Here is an 18,123-nt window from a genome sequence, read left to right as displayed (position 1 = left end):
TTAGCCGAGTGGCTTTGTCAAGTTTAGGCTGCCGCCGTCCGAAGCTCACAAGACACACTTGGGCTGGAAGGGTGGCTCTGGCAGTCACCTCCACGCAGAGGTACAGAAAGCTGTGGGACGAGCCCAGGTCACCGAGGATGGAAGTACAGATGGAGAACAGATCAGGGACAGAGCCCGGTAGCACGTGACAGCGAGGTCAGAGACTAGGAGCGAAGAAGGTATGATGGGTGAGGGACAAAGAACAGCAGCAGAGGGGCGTATGTCTGGGTGCCTCAGTCGGTTCAGCGTTGGACCCTTGATTTTGGCTCAGGTCATGACCTCATCGTTCGTGAGTTTGAGCCCCACGTCAGGCTTTGCACCAACAGTGTGGAGGCTGCATGGGATTCTCTCTCTCCACTCCTCCCCCACTCACGTTCTCTGTCTCCCTCTCAAAATAAGTAAATAAACATTAAAAAAAAAAAAAAGAACACCAGCAGAGCATGGGGTTCTGGGAGCCCAGTGAAGGACACGCTTCAAGGAAAGGAAGCGGTCAGCCACGTGTGTCACATGAGATGAGAAAGGAGACTCAAACAGGGAAGTTAACCTGTGATGGTCACCGGTGTGACCTTGGAGGTGGGGCTGAAAGGCTCGCGAGAGACCAGGAGGCGAGAGATTGGAGACGATCTCTTTATATGTACATCATACTCATTTATAAAAGGGAATCAAGGGTGTTTGGTTGACTTCCAGCGATGAGAAAGAGGCAAAGATTGATGGCGCGGAAGACGGAAGACTTTTTGGGGTGACATGCGGCACAGGGAAAGGCTGGAGGAGGTCCAGACCAGCGACCGCCAGCTATACTCCAGCGGTCCCCAGCATGGAGTGCCTGGGCGGGTGGACTACAGGGCAGGGGGGCTTTTCGGACGCCCAGACAGTGGGGTGCACTGCAGCAGTCGTCCACGGCAACGTGCTTTCCCATCGACCGCCGGAAACACAAACCGCCATTTTCCTTAATGAATGCTTCCTGGGGGATGGTGACTGTTCCAGACCCTTTACTTACTGTCCTTCTGTTCCCACAGGAACAACCCTCTCTGAGGAAGCTAAAGCAGTGATTGCCGGCTCTCCAAGGTCACGTGGAGTAGGAAGTCCAAAAGGGTTTTACACAGGGAGCCTGACTCTGAGTCCCTCTCTGATTCTTCACTACTCATGGCTTTAGACGCCCACCTGCTCACCTTCCTAGCGAGTCCCACAGCCCCCCTTCTGTTTCGTGTTTTCAAGAGTGAATAATTGTATGAAAAATTACTCACAAGGATATGGAAGGTACTGGAAAGCAAACACCATGAATCTAGGCGCAACTCGTGTTATTACGGTGAGGTTGAAGGAGGGGTTATGGGATGACTTTTGTTTTACGGCATTGTGGGGAGAAGAAACTATTTCTCTCCGGGCCCCGTTCTTCACAGACGACCCGTGCGGAGCCCCGAACAACAGGAGGTGACGGAAGCAAGCTTGCTGTGCATAGAGGGGCTGCTCCCACGGGCACACGAGGCCAGCTCCTTGAAAGGAGTCACCTTGCTGGTGTGCTGGCTTGTGAGTCATCAGAGGGATGGCTCTACAAGAACACCGGGGACTGTTCCCTGGGAGACCAGGCACCCCTGGTCTCTGGGAGCCGGACAGAAGCTGGTGACTGAATATTCTCACCTCCGCCCTCACAGAGTCCCAAATCCCACCTACGTAAAGGGACACTTATCTAACCGTCCCAACCTGTTTGCGAACACACAGCCGACTCTGCTCCAGTTTTCTTTCTCCAGCATTTGGAAAGTACTTAGCCCGAGAGCGCAGATGTCTACCTTAACTGCAGAATGTTTCACTGTCCGCTAGCCTTTTGCTTTCTAATGAGGAAAAAAAGACGATTCTTTTAAGGAAGAAACTATGTTTTACTTCGCATTTATGACATTATTTAGAAATATAAAGCTTATGGTAGACATCGGATAAACATTCTTTGATTTGTAAAAGGCCTCATTTAGACCAATTTATTACCTCGTCCTTTTGTGTGCGAATCGAACAGAAAATATCTAATATTATGGGTTCTCGTTTGTTAATTTCTTCACTGAGTTAGTGAATACCTATGTGAACACTCGTCCTACTTACAAATGAACACAACTTAACACACAGCACTCACCTTTAGACTCTCCTTTTAAAGTTGTACTTAATAAAAGTTCCTATTTTTAGGCTTTATACACATAAAATTGAGTACAATGTTGCTATGCAAATAACCTGAACTTTAATATTAAGTAGTGGGGAAACAAAATAAGCAAGAAAGTTGGGTTGATTTATTTTTTGAATACAATTTATTGGAACTCAGCGCGCTTTCCCATTCGACTTTAATAAGGCTTCTACGTTAGGGATTGAATGCCGCATAGTGTGTGATCCCCAAACGTACTGGCTTGAACCAACAATAAACCTTTGTCATCTTACAGGGCCTGCAAGTGAGGAGCTGAGAGCAGCTTAGCAGTTGGGTGTCAGGGTCTCTTGTCAAGATGTCATGGGAGGCTGTGGTCATCCGGAGCCTGAGGAGAATCGATCCAGTTCCAAGGCGGCTGAGTCACACAGCCGGCCAGCTGGTGCTCCTTGTTGGCAGGAGGCCCCAGCTGCTCTCCGGGTGAGCTTTCCCACAAGTTGCCCAAGTTGTCCCCGGGATCTGGTGACTGGCCTTTCCTGCCAAAGCAATGGCAGAGGGAAAGGCGGAGGCCACGATATCGTGCTGGGATTACTTCCACAGTATCCTGGTCACACGGGCAGCGATAATTCCCTGAAAGAGGGCATTACACGAGGGCACGGACGCATTACAGAGACAGCTGATCTACCCACCCCCCTGCGTCCAACACGTGCACTCTCAGGGCCACAGCAGGACACAGGATGGCAGGGCCTTACTGAGCGCTGAAGGCCTGGAATGAATTCCCTGCAGCTTTGCCTTGACCTTCTGGGTTGCTGCTGCCATACTTCCTATTCTGGGGAGGCGTGCCCAATTTTGAAGTTGAAGACTTTTCCCTTCCTGCTTGAGGAAGTTTGAGGGTTCAGACAACTCTTTGTTTTGTGCTGACTCCGTGGCTTTCAGTCCAAGCTGGTGACGTTCACTCCGTACAACCCCCTTCGAAACTCCGTGGGTCTCCGGCGTCTTCTACCGGGCTTGGTTCCATTACAAAAAGACACAGCCGCAAATCCCTTTGACACAAGCTCTTCTCAACCGTTGGCTTCCGGGAAGACTGTGGAGCCGCGAGACCCTTCAGCTTTTCCCCCACCATCTGACTGAAGACTTCTCTGTTCTGAGACCCTAACAAAATATGTCACGGCCATAATTTTAACTCTGCACGTACATGATGTTTTCCTGACAGTGCCCGCAATTTCATTTTTGCCTGGAAGATGCTTCTTCTTCTTTAAAGAAAATTTTTTTTAAATTTATTTTTCAAAGAGGGAGAGAGTGAGTGAGAGAGAGACATACACAAAGCACGAGTGGGGGAGGGGCAGAGAGAGAGGGAGACACAGAATCCGAAGCAGGTTCCAGGCTCCCAGCACAGAGCCCCACATGGGGCTCAATCTTGTGAACCATGAGATCATGACCTGAGCTGAAGTCAGACGCTTAACTGACTGAGCCCCCCAGGCGCCCCTGGAAGATGCTTCTTAAGTTTACCATCACTTGCCTTCCAGGGAGGTTACCCATTATTCAAACCAACAGTGGCTGGTTGGTTTGACATTCCTTTATTTGATGTATTTCTCTTATATCATAAGCAGCGAGAAGAAACCAAGCTGGATTCCCAACATTTTGCTGGGAAGCTACTCCTCAGCCAGATTACCCAGTTGAGTAGGGGCATTTTCTACTTTTTGTGTCACCACAGGGGACGGTGTCACTCAACATTCTGACACTGCCTTTGGGGATAACACTGCCCTCACTTTTCTCTAAGCCCTTAAGGGCAGCGTCCTCCTCCACGGCTGTCTGACTCCTGTGGACCTCTCTTCAAAGTCTCAAGTCCTTCCAGCTTCTGCCCACCTCCCTATTCCAATTTCCCCCCACATTCTAGGTTCTGTTGTAGCAGCACCAAATTCCAGGAGCCAAAATACGCATTCGTTTTCTGATGCTGTATAACAAACTACCCTCAAACTTAATGGCCTGATTCAATTTACCGTTTTAAACATTTTTGGGCCCAGAGTTACCGTGGGTGTAGAGTGGCTTATGTGTAGGGTTTTGTCTTGAGTCTGTCGTGAGGACGCAGGTAAGACGTTGGCTGGGGCTAGAGTCATCTGAAGGCATCAGTGGGGTGTGAGGCCCCCGGGCCAAGGTGGCTCACTGGACGGTCGGCAAGTTGGTGCAAGCTGCTGGAAGGAGGCATAATTTCCTTTCCACGTGTGCCTCTTCAGAGGCTGCATGGAGGTGATCTCATCCCAGAGGGAACAGAGTCGAAGCCACACCGTCTTCTGTAGCCAAGCATCAGCTGTCACACAATGTCACCTCCTCTGTATTTTATCGATCCCAGGCCACACAGGGTTTGAATGTGGAAAGAGGTGATGAAACGATGTGATTACCGGAGGCTGAGGCCTCACTGGAGGCCATCTTCAGAGTCTGGTTACCAGTGTATCGGGTTGAACAGTGTGCCCCAAATTTACTTCCGCCCAGAACCTCCAAGTGTGACCTTAATTGGAAATAGTGTCTTTTCAGATGGCAATTTGTTAGGAGGAGGTGATACTGGATTAGGTAGGGGCTTGACATCGATGACGAGTGCTCTTAGAAGAAGGCCGCGTGAAAACAGGCACTCGCAGAGGAAACACAGCCGTATTAGGATAGAAGCAGAAATGTGAACAATGTGGCTACCAGCCAAGGAACACCAAGGATTTCAGAAGCTGAACTACTGGAAGGTGCCTTTCCCAGAGTGTTCAGAGAGACCACAACTATGCCAACGCCTGGATTTCCAAATTCTAGCCTCCAGCATGATGACAGAATAAGTTTCTGCCGTTCTGAGCCTCCCATTTTTAGTAATTTGTTACAGCAGATTACTCAGAAACTTAAATTTATATTCTTTAAATTTCAGGGGTTTAGTAATTCTGTCAGTAATAATCTACCAGTTTACAAAGAAATGAATGATTCCTAGAGTGCTCCCTTACGTGAACCAGCAAAACAAACAAACCCTGAAAACTAGGTGTTACAACCCACTTATTTCAGTCCTTCCTGTGATCATTTCAACACAAATTTGTTTCTTTCTTAAGTTTTGTTTATTTATTTTGAGAGGGGGAGAGAGAGAGTGTGAGCATGAGTAAGAGAGGGAGGGGAAGAGAGAGAATCCCAAGCAGGCTCCATGCTGTTAGCACAGAGCCCAATATGGGGCTGGAACTCATGAACCGCAAGATCATGACCTGAGGCGGTGTCAAGAGTAGGATGCTTAACCGACTGAGCCACCCGGGCACCCTGCCATCACTATTTCCAAGTTGGTTATAACCTTGTAGATAAAATATGTATACAAGTCGCTGAAGAATATTACAAAAAACACATAATTAAGACTCAAACTGAGTGCTCAGGTCCAGTTATTGAAATCAAGTCAAGATGTCATGAGGTTTGTGAAAGAGAAAATCTGCACAACAGTGACAAAAGTTGGATGGGTGGGATTTGGGGAAAAATGATCAAGTCAGATTTGTATCTCCCTTGCAGCCTACACATTCCTGTGCACACCCCTCCAGCCACACCATTTTCATGCCCCTGACTGCTCTCTCTCTGCCTTTTCTTACGTCCTACTCTCTGGACCCAACTCCTATTCCCTAATCCTCCCTTCTAGCTAGTCCCCGCTTCCTGTGCGTTTATTTTTAGTGTCCTCATCAGTGGCCTGGCATTAGTCTTGCTATGTACATTTTACACTGCATTTCAGACTCTGAGGACAGAGGCCACACTGTAGAGAATGCCACTCTGCCCCTGTGCCTACTGTGGGGGCCTGGGACATAGGGATTACGACGGCTGATTCCTAGTAGTGATCAAGTTTTATGTTCAGGTTTGAAGTTTTGTTAATGAATATTATGTGCATTGGATTTTGTCTCTTCATCCTTTTCTTCCTAAGTTTATTTATTTTGAAAGAGACAGAGGACGGGTGGGGGAGGGGCAGAGAGAGAGGGAGACCCAGAATCGGGAGCAGGCTCCAGGCTCTGAGCTGTCAGCACACAGCCCGATGTGGGGCTTGAACTCATGAGTCGTGAGATCATGACCTGAGCTGAAACCAAGAGTTGGATGCTCAACCAACTGAGCCACCCAGGCGCCCCTTGTCTATTCATTCTGAACTGTTTAACACAATGGAAACATGCTAAATAACCCTCTGTGTAACCAGTTTAAAGTGGACTGTCTTCCTGTGATGTATCCCCGTCCTCAATCCTCTGCCCCAGTTCCTTAACGCTCTCCTATGAACCAAAGTAGCAAAGGAGTGCAGGGCTGGCGAATATAAATGAACAGCATGAGAGACATGATTTCTCCTCCTTCCTGTGACAACGTGAGCGATAAGCAGGAAGGACGGAAGAAAAATGTGCTTAGCAACCAGGAATAGCGCCTAGTTTTAGGAGATTTGCTTTCAGAGGTATATCAGCTTTCCCCCCTTATGGGCAACAGTAACGACAACTATGGTGAAGTGTTCTGTCGTAAAGAATAGGGCCTCTCATCAAGTTGTACGTGGGACTCCATACATTCCGGAAACACAGATGCCCGTGGGTGTCGGGGACTGGAAATAAAACCAGAACTTCAGTCTAATGGTGAAGGAGGGTAAGGGGGGGGGGTCTTTCTCAGGGTGAAGAGGAACAAATTATCACAATCTCTGAAGTGATATTTCATTTAGATGGGATTTTACAAGCGTAGAGTGGTCCCAGTTTAGGACTTGCCTGCCATGACTGTACAATAATCAAGTTACAAAGGAAGATCATCAAACGCTTTGTGGGTAGTGATGGAGACGCCACATGTGTCTCCCTAGCTTGTGGGGGACCATTTAAAATCTACCCAAACCTAACTTCTGATGCCTGCCCACACCACCACCACCCCGCCCTCTGCCGGTCCACAGACGCTCCAGTAAAGAGCATCACTACCCCTCCAATCAGACCAAACCATAAAGTCTTCCTTGATTCTTCCCTTTTCCTCAACCCGTATTAATTCACCAGCAAATATGGTCAATTCTCCTTCAAAAAATGGCCCCAAGCCAATAACTTCTCTCCTCCACTGCCACCATCATTTTGCAAGCCACCTTCATCTCTGACCTGGATGTCTACATTAGCCTCTTAATTGGCTTGTCTGTTTCCATTCTAGAACATTCCCTTTGTCCTCTACAAAGAGTCAAAGTGACCCTAACAAATCAGTGATCAGTCCAGGTCACGTTCCTACTCTTAACTCTTCGATGGATTCAGCATTTATAACATAATTAAAAATCCCCACCAAGGTCTATCAGGTTCCATATGTCCTGACCCCGCCCCCTCTCCCACCTCCTGTGCTACCACTTGCGCTGTTGGCTCACTGGGCTCCAGGCCTGTTGGCCTCCTTGGCGGTCTTGAAATATGCCAAGAACACTCTCCTCCCCAAGCTTCTGTAGATACCGTACTCCTACCCGCAGAGCAGGGAAATGCTCCCTGGACACGTTCAGGTCACTGCTCCAGCAACACTTCCTTCCTGGCAGCCAGCTCTAAACATCTGGTCACCCAGGCCACTTCATTCACCTCCCCCGTCATCACATGATGGAAGAGATACTTGCGTAGGAATGGCTGGGAGTTTGGCAATTGGACAAAGGAAGAAGGACATTCTAAGAATACTCGGGGAAGCATAGGACACAAAAGGGCGAAAGGACCCGACTCCCACAGAACCAGGAAAGTCCTGGAGGGCAGCAACGAAAAAAAAATAAGTAGTTTGCCGCCCGCTCACAGAGGGCCTCGCGTGCCTGGCAGAGAAGCTGGATTTACTCCCGACAAGGGAGACCAGTGACCCTTGACAGAGGATCTCAGCAAACAGCCGATTAACAAAAACGTGTTACCATTTCTTGTACCCCTGAAACTAGTCTCAATTGCATCCCTCCTCATTTCGCAAAGGGTTCATCTTCAAGGAGAGAGATGTAAGTCAAGCTGGTGCTTGCAGAGAAGAGGCTGTCCCCACGAGCCACTGGGGTGGCATCTCACACTCACGGAGTTGGTGCCCACGTCTGCTTTAGGAGGCAGTTAGAGGGGTGTCCGTGGTCAAGAACCGATCTGCCCATTTCGATGCTGTGGAATTAGTATCCTAGGTTCAGGCTGTACTCTGTGATCATAAGACGCCTGACAGATAGGAACTTAGTCTAAGTCTGCTCAATCAACTTTTGCCCTACTCTAGGGTGGACATAGGCGAAGTCTGGGAGAAAGGAGGGCATCCAAAATGGATACGACGCAGTTCGTTCAGAGGCAGGAAGCAGTGTAAGTGACTAGTTCTACAAGTGAATCACAAAAAGCCTAAAAATGAACAAAACAAAAGGTGTAAGTAAAATGCAGACCGCTCTCAGAAGGGCACGTATGCCACTGTGAGGATGACATCTGCCTTCAGAAAGCCACTGAAGCCAGTCAGGAAACAGCTGGCCCAGCAATGGAGCTGCATGGGCTGGGGCCCACATCCTAGAAGACCCTGAACGTGAGAGCCAGGTTTCCAGACTGTCCTCTGTAGTTTGCAGAAGCCAGTGTTTTTTTTAATCTGGTTACTGGAAGGGATCCCAGGAAAAGGAACTTTATTCTTATCTGTTTACAAAAACATGTGATTTGGAGACATAGGACTTAAAGATGACCTTCCGACTTTGAACCTTGCCTTCTCTCCAAGGGAATCCATTCAATGACTTCAGAAAAGTGAATGGGAAATATGTCTATCTTGTTTTGTTTTTTCTCCTTCCCCCGTCATTTGCAGTATTTCCAGATGCAAAGCATCATTTTCCCTTGGGGGTGATCAGAAATGCGCCCACTATTTCACAGTAAAGAGGGGCAAAAGCAGCCGTTTCTTTGGGCCCTGAGTTTTCAGGTATCAACTCACTTGGGAGACCAACAAAAAAGTAACAAGTGAAGAGGGTTGAGTGTTTTTCAGCCACTTCTCCGTTATTCGACCCCCCGCTAGCTGGCGACGGAGTCACTTGGGTTTTACCTCCCTTCCTCCAATGGGTCCTTGGACTCACTGTTCTGAGCACTGGTAGGGCAGTGAGAGCAACCAGTCGTTGGTGAGGAACCCCGGAAAAAAGAAGCTAACTGGGGGAGAAGAACACGTGAATATGTAAAGTGACATGTTGGGATTATTTCTCATTAATATTTATCCTCCCTCCTTGGTCATGCCTGGTCCTGTTCCAGGTCATGAGTCAAGACATTTTTTTTTAAATTTTTTTTTTGAGTCAAGACATTTTAAACTCAAAGGATTATTGAAGGCTTATGCAGGCAGTTGGTAATCTGAAGGAAAATACCGTCTGATTACATTTTCTAATTGTCCAAATCATTGTCATTCTTTCCAGTTCATTTCTTTACTGTGTTTTCCCATGACTTTTCCAATTCTTGTAAGCTTGTAAATGTGTTGCACATGGCTAATTAAAGCCTCCGTGCTGAAAATCCATTCATACGAACACGTAAACGTTCGATGAGCCGCTTCCCTCTTGTGTGAACACAGGAAGTATTCCTTATAGAAAAGCTCACCATGGAAACAAAGTCCCACAGGGGAACAGGCTTCTCTCCTTCCGTTTCCCTTTTCTCGTTTCACTTTTAAATAGATAGGCTACCATTTGCCTTTTATGTCTACCTTCCCTGACTTCTGCTGAATTCTTGTTGTGATTGAACACACGTAATATTATCTCTTATACTTTGCTCAAGGGGCTCTTGGGAAATAGAATTGTGAGCATTAAACTCCATGTAGGTTAAAAAGTTTGGTTTAAAATATTAATCAATGCTAAGACTCTTAAAGACCACCCTAAGGCAAGAATGGCCTCTTTCCTCTCCAGATACTTAGAAAGTGCCAAAGGGACATATACCTCGAAAAGGTGTCCCAGATGCTTCAGTTTTTTAAACTGAAGAATCTCGAGTAATCCTCTATTGTTACTGTACAGATATTTTCGAGAGTAAATAGAATTAGGGAATATAGAAATATAGAATTTGTATTTAGGCTAAGACCCAAGATTCCGTATTGCAACTATTCACACTTCTGAGTACTTCTGTGCTCAAAGACGAAGTAGGTCCGACCAAAGCACACCTTAAAACACACAAAAAAACCCAAACCTCAAAAGCAAGACAAACAAAAACAACCCAGGAAATATGAAGCCTAAAAAACATCTAATAATTCTTGCCTGATCTTTCTGTTGCCTTTTTTTTTTTTTTTTTTTTTTTTTAATGAGAACTACTTGGGTTTGGTAGTTCTCCACGGCTGTGCTTGTGATCTCCAGGCCAGGGGAAGGACTGGCCTGTGATGGGTACCAGCTGTGAAGAATCCGTAGTTCGCCCCGTTCTTATGAAAAACAACTTATTTTCCTACACCACGAACTTCCGAAGGGAAACCATTGAAACGAGAGGCAAAAGAGCCATGTCGTTCATGCAAATTACAGTGCGGACTTGAGGAGGAAGAAAAGGGGAGCCACATGGTCACCACGAAGGCACCTGTTGTGATGGTGTCCCTCGTGTCCCTGACACTGAGGCGCCTGGTTTGCTTCCCAGGCAGCAGGTCCTGCCTCCGTTTCCTCAAGCCAAGGGGAAGAAGTGGCAGCAGAAGGTGGAATGTGTTTTCACTCTCTTCTGTCCAGTAGAACAGGCAGTGTATTTGTTAGTCCCTGGCATTTGAGTAACTCTATACCTATATAAAAGTTGCTTCTTTCTTTAAAAATTTTTTTAATGTTGGGGCGCCTGGGTGGCGCAGTCGGTTGAGCGTCCGACTTCAGCCGGGTCACGATCTCGCGGTCCGTGAGTTTGAGCCCCGCGTCGGGCTCTGGGCTGATGGCTCGGAGCCTGGAGCCTGTTTCCGATTCTGTGTCTCCCTCTCTCTGCACCTCCCCTGTTCATGCTCTGTCTCTCTCTGTCCCCCCAAAAAAAAAAAAAAAAAAAAAAACGTTGAAAAATTTTTTTAATGTTTATTCATTTTTGAAAGACAGAGCACAGCAGAGGGGGAGCAGAGAGAAGGAGGCATAGAATCCAAAGCAGGCTCCAGACTCTGAGGTGTCAGCACAGAGCCCAATGCAGGGCTCGAACCCATGAACCGTGAGATCATGACCTGAGCCAAAGTTGGACGCTTAACCGGCTGAGCCACCCAGGTGCCCCCCATTGCTTGCTTCTTAAATTTTCATAAGTTTATGTATTTTGAGAGAGAGAGTGAGCGAGCACGGGAGAGGGACAGAGACAGAGGGAAAGAGAGAGAGAATTCCAAGCAGGCTTTGCACTGTCAGCACAGAACCCAAGGCGGGGTTTGAACTCGTGAACCATGAGATCATATGACCTTAGCCCAAACCAAGAGTTGGACGCTTAACCAGCTGAGCCACCCAGGTGCCCCAATGCTTGCTTGTTTCTATTAAGCCAACTGAATAACTAACTCTCTATGCCATTTGGGGGTAGGGTTGAAATAAAGTGTATTAAAGTATAAAAATCAGAGTGATATGGTTTTCTGTAGACCCTAGACTGTGAGAGTCAGCGGATGCTAACCTCCTAAGAGCATGCAGAGATGTATATATTTACAATCATAAATATTATAACATTTCATAAAAAATTTACTTACACAGGTTTGTAATTTTATCACAAATCTGTAATTACATAGATCTGTATAACATTTATAGAAACATACATGTTAGAAATGTTATAAACATTTATAATTATATGAATAGATTTTTAAAAAGACATAAATTGTACCTAGCAGGTCCCTCGAGAGAACTCTAACCTCTCCCAGGATACATATTTATACCCTCCGCAACTAAAAATAATTACGACAAAAGGAAGTAGGATAAACTTACTCCCCAGTAGGCTTACGGCTCAGAGGTAGAAGGAGGCAAGGTCAGAAGGGCCTTGGGTACTATTTTGGAAGGAAGAGAAACAGAGCCTCATAACCGCCCTTCCCTGGCCTGTGGTTTGAGAAACTGAACTCTGGAGTGTTCCCACACAGCAGCTGTATTTCTGCATCACCCTCGCGGAGGACAGGAAGCAGAATGGCACAAAGAAGGCAGTTTATGGGATCTGTTCTCCCGGAAAGTGAAACGGGATCTCCAGGCTATTAAATTCACTTCGGCGCAGCGTCTGAACTCACTTGTTACAAGGAATCGTCTGCCTAGAGAAAGCAAGCTTCTGTCTGTGAAAAACTGAAGGGTATTTAGAAGTATCACATACTTGGGTCGTCGCTGGGTGTAAATAAAACTATAGTGAACATTTAGAGGCATCTCGATCCATTTAATTCTCCTAACAGGACTGCCAAACGACCTGGAAATCATGCCTACACTCACATAAAAGCCAAAGGCTCAGTCTTCTCTAAGGGGTGTGTTAGAAGTGGTCTCAGAACTGGGTATCATCAGGTCCAGCCACATGTGCAGAAGAAATAAAAACCCCTCTGCGGTGCTCGGCAGACCTGGGTTTATGAACTACATCTAATTCCGGGGCTAACCTAATGCTGAAAGGTAAACATGAGAAAATAGACGATTTCAGTCTCCATGAGCAGATGCTCTTCTAGTTTGGAGGTTTTGTCTACCTGTGACTATGGAGTTAAAATTTTACAGCAAAGTTCCTTGCTCTGCCAGTGCAATTTGATTTTGAGGAGCTTGCAAATTCCATGTGAAACGGTACCATCATTGTTTTATGGCATGTTGATAGCCGTCCGCTGGTTCCCCAAATATCCCCAGCCCCAAGGAGACTGTTTGCTAAGGATCCAACTCCTCACAGCTGCTGACGCTCAGTGTCACCTGTGTCTGGTACGTGAGTCCTTCGAGAGAGATGGAAACTCAGGCTTCCATTCTGAGCCTGACAAGCCCATGTTAGAAAAGGGTCCAAAAACATTCAACAGTGATCAGTGGAACCGTCCATCAATGCTTCCAAACCAATGGTTCTTTTGCATTCTTGAAGGCGGTTTGCAGAATCTCTAAAGCCAGCTAGCTCTTTTCTGCCTTTAACTGGATGAAGGAGGAGTAGGAAAGACCCTCAGGGTCTCAGAGGTACCCTAGCTCTCCTTAGCTACTTTCCTCCAGGGTTTTCTTAATTCTATGAGGATAGGTCAATTCTCCAAACTACCACCAGAGGGCACAAAAGTACAAGGTTTGCCTAAAAGCTGAGCCTTCTGTCCCTTTGCAATTCTTTTTGCACATAATCCAACCTTAAGATATTCAATTAAACATTACAGTTCAGCTTTCAGATCTGCAACTACTCAAGAGGTACCCTGTTGTCTGCTTTTTTTTTTGTTTTATTCTGGTGGCTGATGTTCTGCATAAAATCAAAACCAAATGTTGTTTCTGTCTGTCCCTATTACAAAAATGTATTTTAATATATTCTTTGATTCCTATTAACCTATCTTTTGCATTTGAAGGCTATCCATCCAAATTCATGATTTAACATTTTCATCAGGAGCTTGTTTTTTTCTCCAAAGGGCATGAATTTGTGACTACCACCCAAACTTATGCCCCAAGCCCTTGCCCCAAGGCACAAAGAGAATGTTGAGGCCACCTGGGCACCATGAAAGAGGCGTGTAGAAGGAAACGCTGTTAGTTTCTTGCCTCTTTTGCTGTGCAGATGCCTGCGGACCTAGCTTTACAGGGTAGCATGCTCCTGGCAAGTCAACTTCAAAATAGAACAATGTTTTAAAAATAAAACTCAGACCTAGTAAAGCAGAAACTCTTAAAACACACAGGAGAAGAAATCTATGACTCATAAATGTAACAATATTCAAAATGACCCACAAAATACAAACATTATTCTGCTTTCCCAGCAGAGGTGGTTCTCACAGCAGAAATTTCCTGCTCCTCATCTCCTTACCCCGCCGTAGAATGAATGCACGTGATCATGTCAGCTGGCTTCCCAAACACAGGGTGTTTGCCCCAAGGGTTGCACCAAGTTGGAGCTCTTTCCTGAGCGTTAAAGGAACTTTGGGAGTGTTCTCTCCATCTAAACTTCATGCTCTAGTCCCACAGGGCTGTGTAAGAATCCCTAAACATTCCTTCCATGCCTGTAGTTGATATTCTATAGCAACTATACATACATACATACTCTCATATAACCTTCCCCCAAATCCTCAGGGTGTGTGTGTGTGTGAGAGAGAGAGAGAGAGAGAGAGAGAGAGAGCGAGAGAGAGTGCGTGCATGTGTGTGTGTGTGTGTGTGTGTGTGTGTGTGTGTGTGTGTGTGAGTTCCAGCTCCTAGGTGAAGAAACTGAGTGTTAGAGAAAGCCAGTGACTGCTCAGACATCACTCTACATATAATTTCAAAGTCCACACATCTAAATTACTCTGCTGTGATGTGTATCGTCAGACACGCTGCTACGGATTTTGGTGTGAAGGAGGAGAACAGTGAGGGATGTACCTCCAAGGTCTATCCCACTTTCCTGCCTTTCTTTTCTTCCAGGCAGAATGGTTACCTCCTCCATGCTCCCGGGGCACTTTGGGGTGCTAGGGCGTCTGCTCTTCCTATATTCATGCTCCAGGAGGCTGGAGAGACAGTGCTGGTCACCCGAGGGTGGGAACCCCACCAGGTTACGGGCACCTCGAAGGGGGTCTATAAATACGATGGTGCCACCCGCCCATAGGGCTTTGAGAAAAGGGGCTTATTCTACACGGACCTTAGGTGCCCATCGAATTCAATCCGTGACTTTATCTTTGTCCCAAGGTATTCTCTCCTTGAAACATGCAAATTCACTTTCTGAAAGCTATTTCTTGTGAGTGTATTAAATACATTTTAAAAGATCCAGAGACTGTTACTGGTCAACACTGAGAGTCTGAGCGTGTGTATCTTCAGTATGACTTGTAAGTTACTATTATTATTTTTTTTGTAACTGAGCTATTTAACATTTACAGAGAGGTCGAATACAAAGTGAGCTTCCAAAGACAACTACCGAGAGGATCTGTCTCTGTTCTGTAGACGGCACAAGCTTCTCTCATGGATGAGTCAGTGTCCCTGCCCCATGCCTGCAGAGGTGTGCAAACAAGATGGCCCTAGGCTGTCCACATGAACCCACCTGCCACCCTCTCTGCAGCACCCAGAGTCCAAGGGGAAAGGATTCTGATCAGCCAGAGGTACATTGTATGTCCATCTCTGAACTGGATCCCGCTAAGATTTAACGAACTCACCGCTGCTGTATTAAAATGGATTTTCCTTATGCAAGACTCTTCCCCTGAGCTTCACTAAAAGCAGCTAAGATTCGTATTGATTCTGTGTGTTATAAATAAGGGATGAAGCTTTGGTGAAGATATCAAAAGACCAGAACAAATTGTTTACTAAACAACAGAATCAAGCAGTATCTGCTAATTTTGCTTGCCATCGGTTCTGCTCAAAGCCATTTTGAGATGTATGTTCTGCTAGAAAGAAAAAAGGAAGGAAGGGAGGAAGAGAGGAAGGGAAGGAGGGAGGGAGGGAGGGAGGAAGGAAGAAGGGAGCAAGAGAGGAAGGAAGGGAGGAAGGAAAGAAGGAAGGGAGGAGAAGAAGGTCCATTCCTCCTCCTTCCCTCCTCCCTTCCCCCCTTCCAAAGGGAAGGACTGATTTTGCATTTCATTGTCTTACGTAATCCTGGATTCACAGCAGATGTTGAATTAATAGTCAGCTACTTGAAACCGTGAAAACTTATTTGCTTTCAGTGCAAAAGCCTGTTTCTTGTCTGTAAAGTATAAAAAGAGCTTTCAGGGTTGGTGAACTTTCTCAACTTCCTCAATCAAAGCCTATCTCCCCACAACTGGCAGTCACACCTGTCAAAACCACAGTTATGAGTTACAGACAGGGATCTGACGGTGGCTGGTCTTTGGATTAGAAAGATTTAACCTCTTCAAGCACAGAAATGCTTTTCTTTAGCTACACAGCACTGAAGGTCTTGCTTCAGATATGTCTGTGTACTTCCTGGTCGTAGTGAGCACACACACGGAGCAGAAGAGAGGTCCATTCGCCCAAAGTCCCTGCAGCTTCTGGACGTCCACACGGGCTCCAGTGGGGACTTCAGTCCACTAAGAACACGATACAGGCATGCCCATCCCAACCCCCAGTCTGCACACTCCGCAAAACAGAATCTCCAATAACTTCTTTTGGTGACACTCGTCGCCTTCTCTTAAAAGCCTAGTGTAGCAGGAAAGAGAAGTCCAACGAGAATTGGAGTTTTCGGGGCCGTGACTGACACGTTCCTCCGTTGGGACGACTGCTTCGATGAGGGAGGACCTTAGAACTTAAGCCCGGAAGACAGTAATAGATCGGCTTGTTGATACGTACTTTGAAATGACAACTTAGGCGGTTCTGTTATAAACCCAACAGCACTCACGAAACTTCGCGATGCCCGGCTTCCTGCACACACACGCCTGCTGACTAAATGGACAGAAGAATGAGTGAGCCTACTGACCACCTGAACCCAGAGTCCACTGAATTTCAACGAGTGTCTCAGGATTCAGCTAAAAATGGCAGGTAGCCCGGAGCCTTTATGTTTGTTGCATTCCGTGAACACGCATGAGAGGTGACTTCTTGCATAGAGCCTCGAAGGAGGCAGGCCTGTCTCCCGCTCGTGGTGGTTAGAGTCTCCTGGGATATAGGATAGGAATTTATTCATGAACAAATAATCTCTGGAGGAGACTATGATCAAGGAGGCACAGATTTCTGTGACCGAGTGGGGTGTGAGTTTGTGGGGGACAAGGGGACACGTGAGCGATCAGGGAAGGGATCTCTGAGAAAGGGACATTTAAATGCAGGATCCAGAATCCAGTGGGGAGCAGGTGTGAGGATTCTGGAGAACCCGGTGCACACGAGGAACCAACCAAAGGTAGGCTGGCTGAGGCCTAACACGCTCCAGATAGGAGACAAGCGAGAAGCAGGGAGACCACGCAGGCCAAAGAGGTGAGGCGCTTTGGTGTTATTCTAACTAGAGTGTGTTTTAGTTGGGGGGGGGGTGACGACGACGACAGTTGGTGGTTGGGGCTACTGCTGAGTGAGACTGGCTCCACCCACGGGGATCCCACGACCGACCTCACGCTAAACATCCTAACGCCATCAGTCAAGCGCTCACAGCAAACCACACAAACACGGATGATGGCTCTGTTTACAGAAGAGGAAATGGAGTCTTAAAGGGGTCAGCTCACTTGCTCGAGATTGCAGCAGGTGTATGTGACATCATCGAATGTCTGATTAGTGTGTGGTCCTCAAGACGCTTCACTGCAATTGGGTTGCTGGGGAGATGGGGGGGGGTGCTGAGGGGGTGATCATCTGGGAACTCAAGTGGTCCAGGTGAGACAGGGCAGGTGCGAACAGACAGCAGACAGACGTGTGTATCTGCCGATGATCTGAGGTGGGGGCCGCTGGAGGGGAGAGTAGATGCCATCTAAGGACAGAGGGAATAGAATTTTGTGACACAGGACATGAAATCCAAGTGTCAGGCTCCACAGGTAAGTTTTGCTGGAACAAGGGTGCTCTCGTTTGTTTGTACACTGTCTGTGCCTGCTTATGCAGGAATGCGCTGGAATACACCTGCAGGGCCCCAAATACTGACCATCCAGCCCCTTACAGAAAAAGTCTGCGGACTTCTGTTCTGGTGCAGGATCACGTTTGCTAAGAGATGATTAATGGTATCCTGTCAATAAAGCTTTTCCTTAATTAGTAATTTCCCCCCTCCCCCCATATGGCAGCAGTTGGAAAACTTCTGAATCGATTATCTCTCTCTCAAGCATATTTTCTTCACTGCTCAAAGCTTTAAAAAAATTTGAAAAAATACAAACGTTTTAGGTGAACTTTTAAAGACCTCTGAATAATGAAAAAACTCACATCAGGCACTATTTGTTTTGAAGCAAGGCCAGGGATTTTGGATGTCGTTGGGTTTCATTATGACACAGCTAGGGATACAGAAGCTGTAAATTATGTAGGATTTATGCATTTTACGTAAAGTACATTAAAAGCTGGCTGCTGAAAAGAACAAAAACAGTTAGTATTTCTTGACTGAACGGGAAACGGATGGGCGGTGGGGCAGGAC

The 18,123-nt window shown here is 46.7% G+C and overlaps 1 protein-coding gene and 1 long non-coding RNA gene across 6 annotated transcripts in view; both read right to left on the bottom strand.

Annotated features, from left to right (window-relative positions):
* Positions 1-18,123, bottom strand: part of PRKG1 (protein kinase cGMP-dependent 1) — a 1,269,228-nt gene that overhangs the window by 70,833 nt on the left and 1,180,272 nt on the right. The gene's annotated exons all lie outside the window — the stretch shown is intronic.
* Positions 10,328-14,197, bottom strand: LOC131493698 (uncharacterized). The gene is made up of 2 exons (XR_009252804.1): positions 11,064-14,197; positions 10,328-10,831 (listed from the first exon to the last, which is right to left on the bottom strand). It is a non-coding gene; the product is annotated as an uncharacterized LOC131493698 (long non-coding RNA).

Source organism: Neofelis nebulosa, chromosome 13 (assembly GCF_028018385.1).
Source record: "Neofelis nebulosa isolate mNeoNeb1 chromosome 13, mNeoNeb1.pri, whole genome shotgun sequence".
NCBI classification, from domain to species: Eukaryota; Metazoa; Chordata; class Mammalia; order Carnivora; family Felidae; genus Neofelis; species Neofelis nebulosa.
Note: the sequence above shows the minus strand (reverse complement) of the source record. Positions and strands in the feature narration are given on the sequence as shown.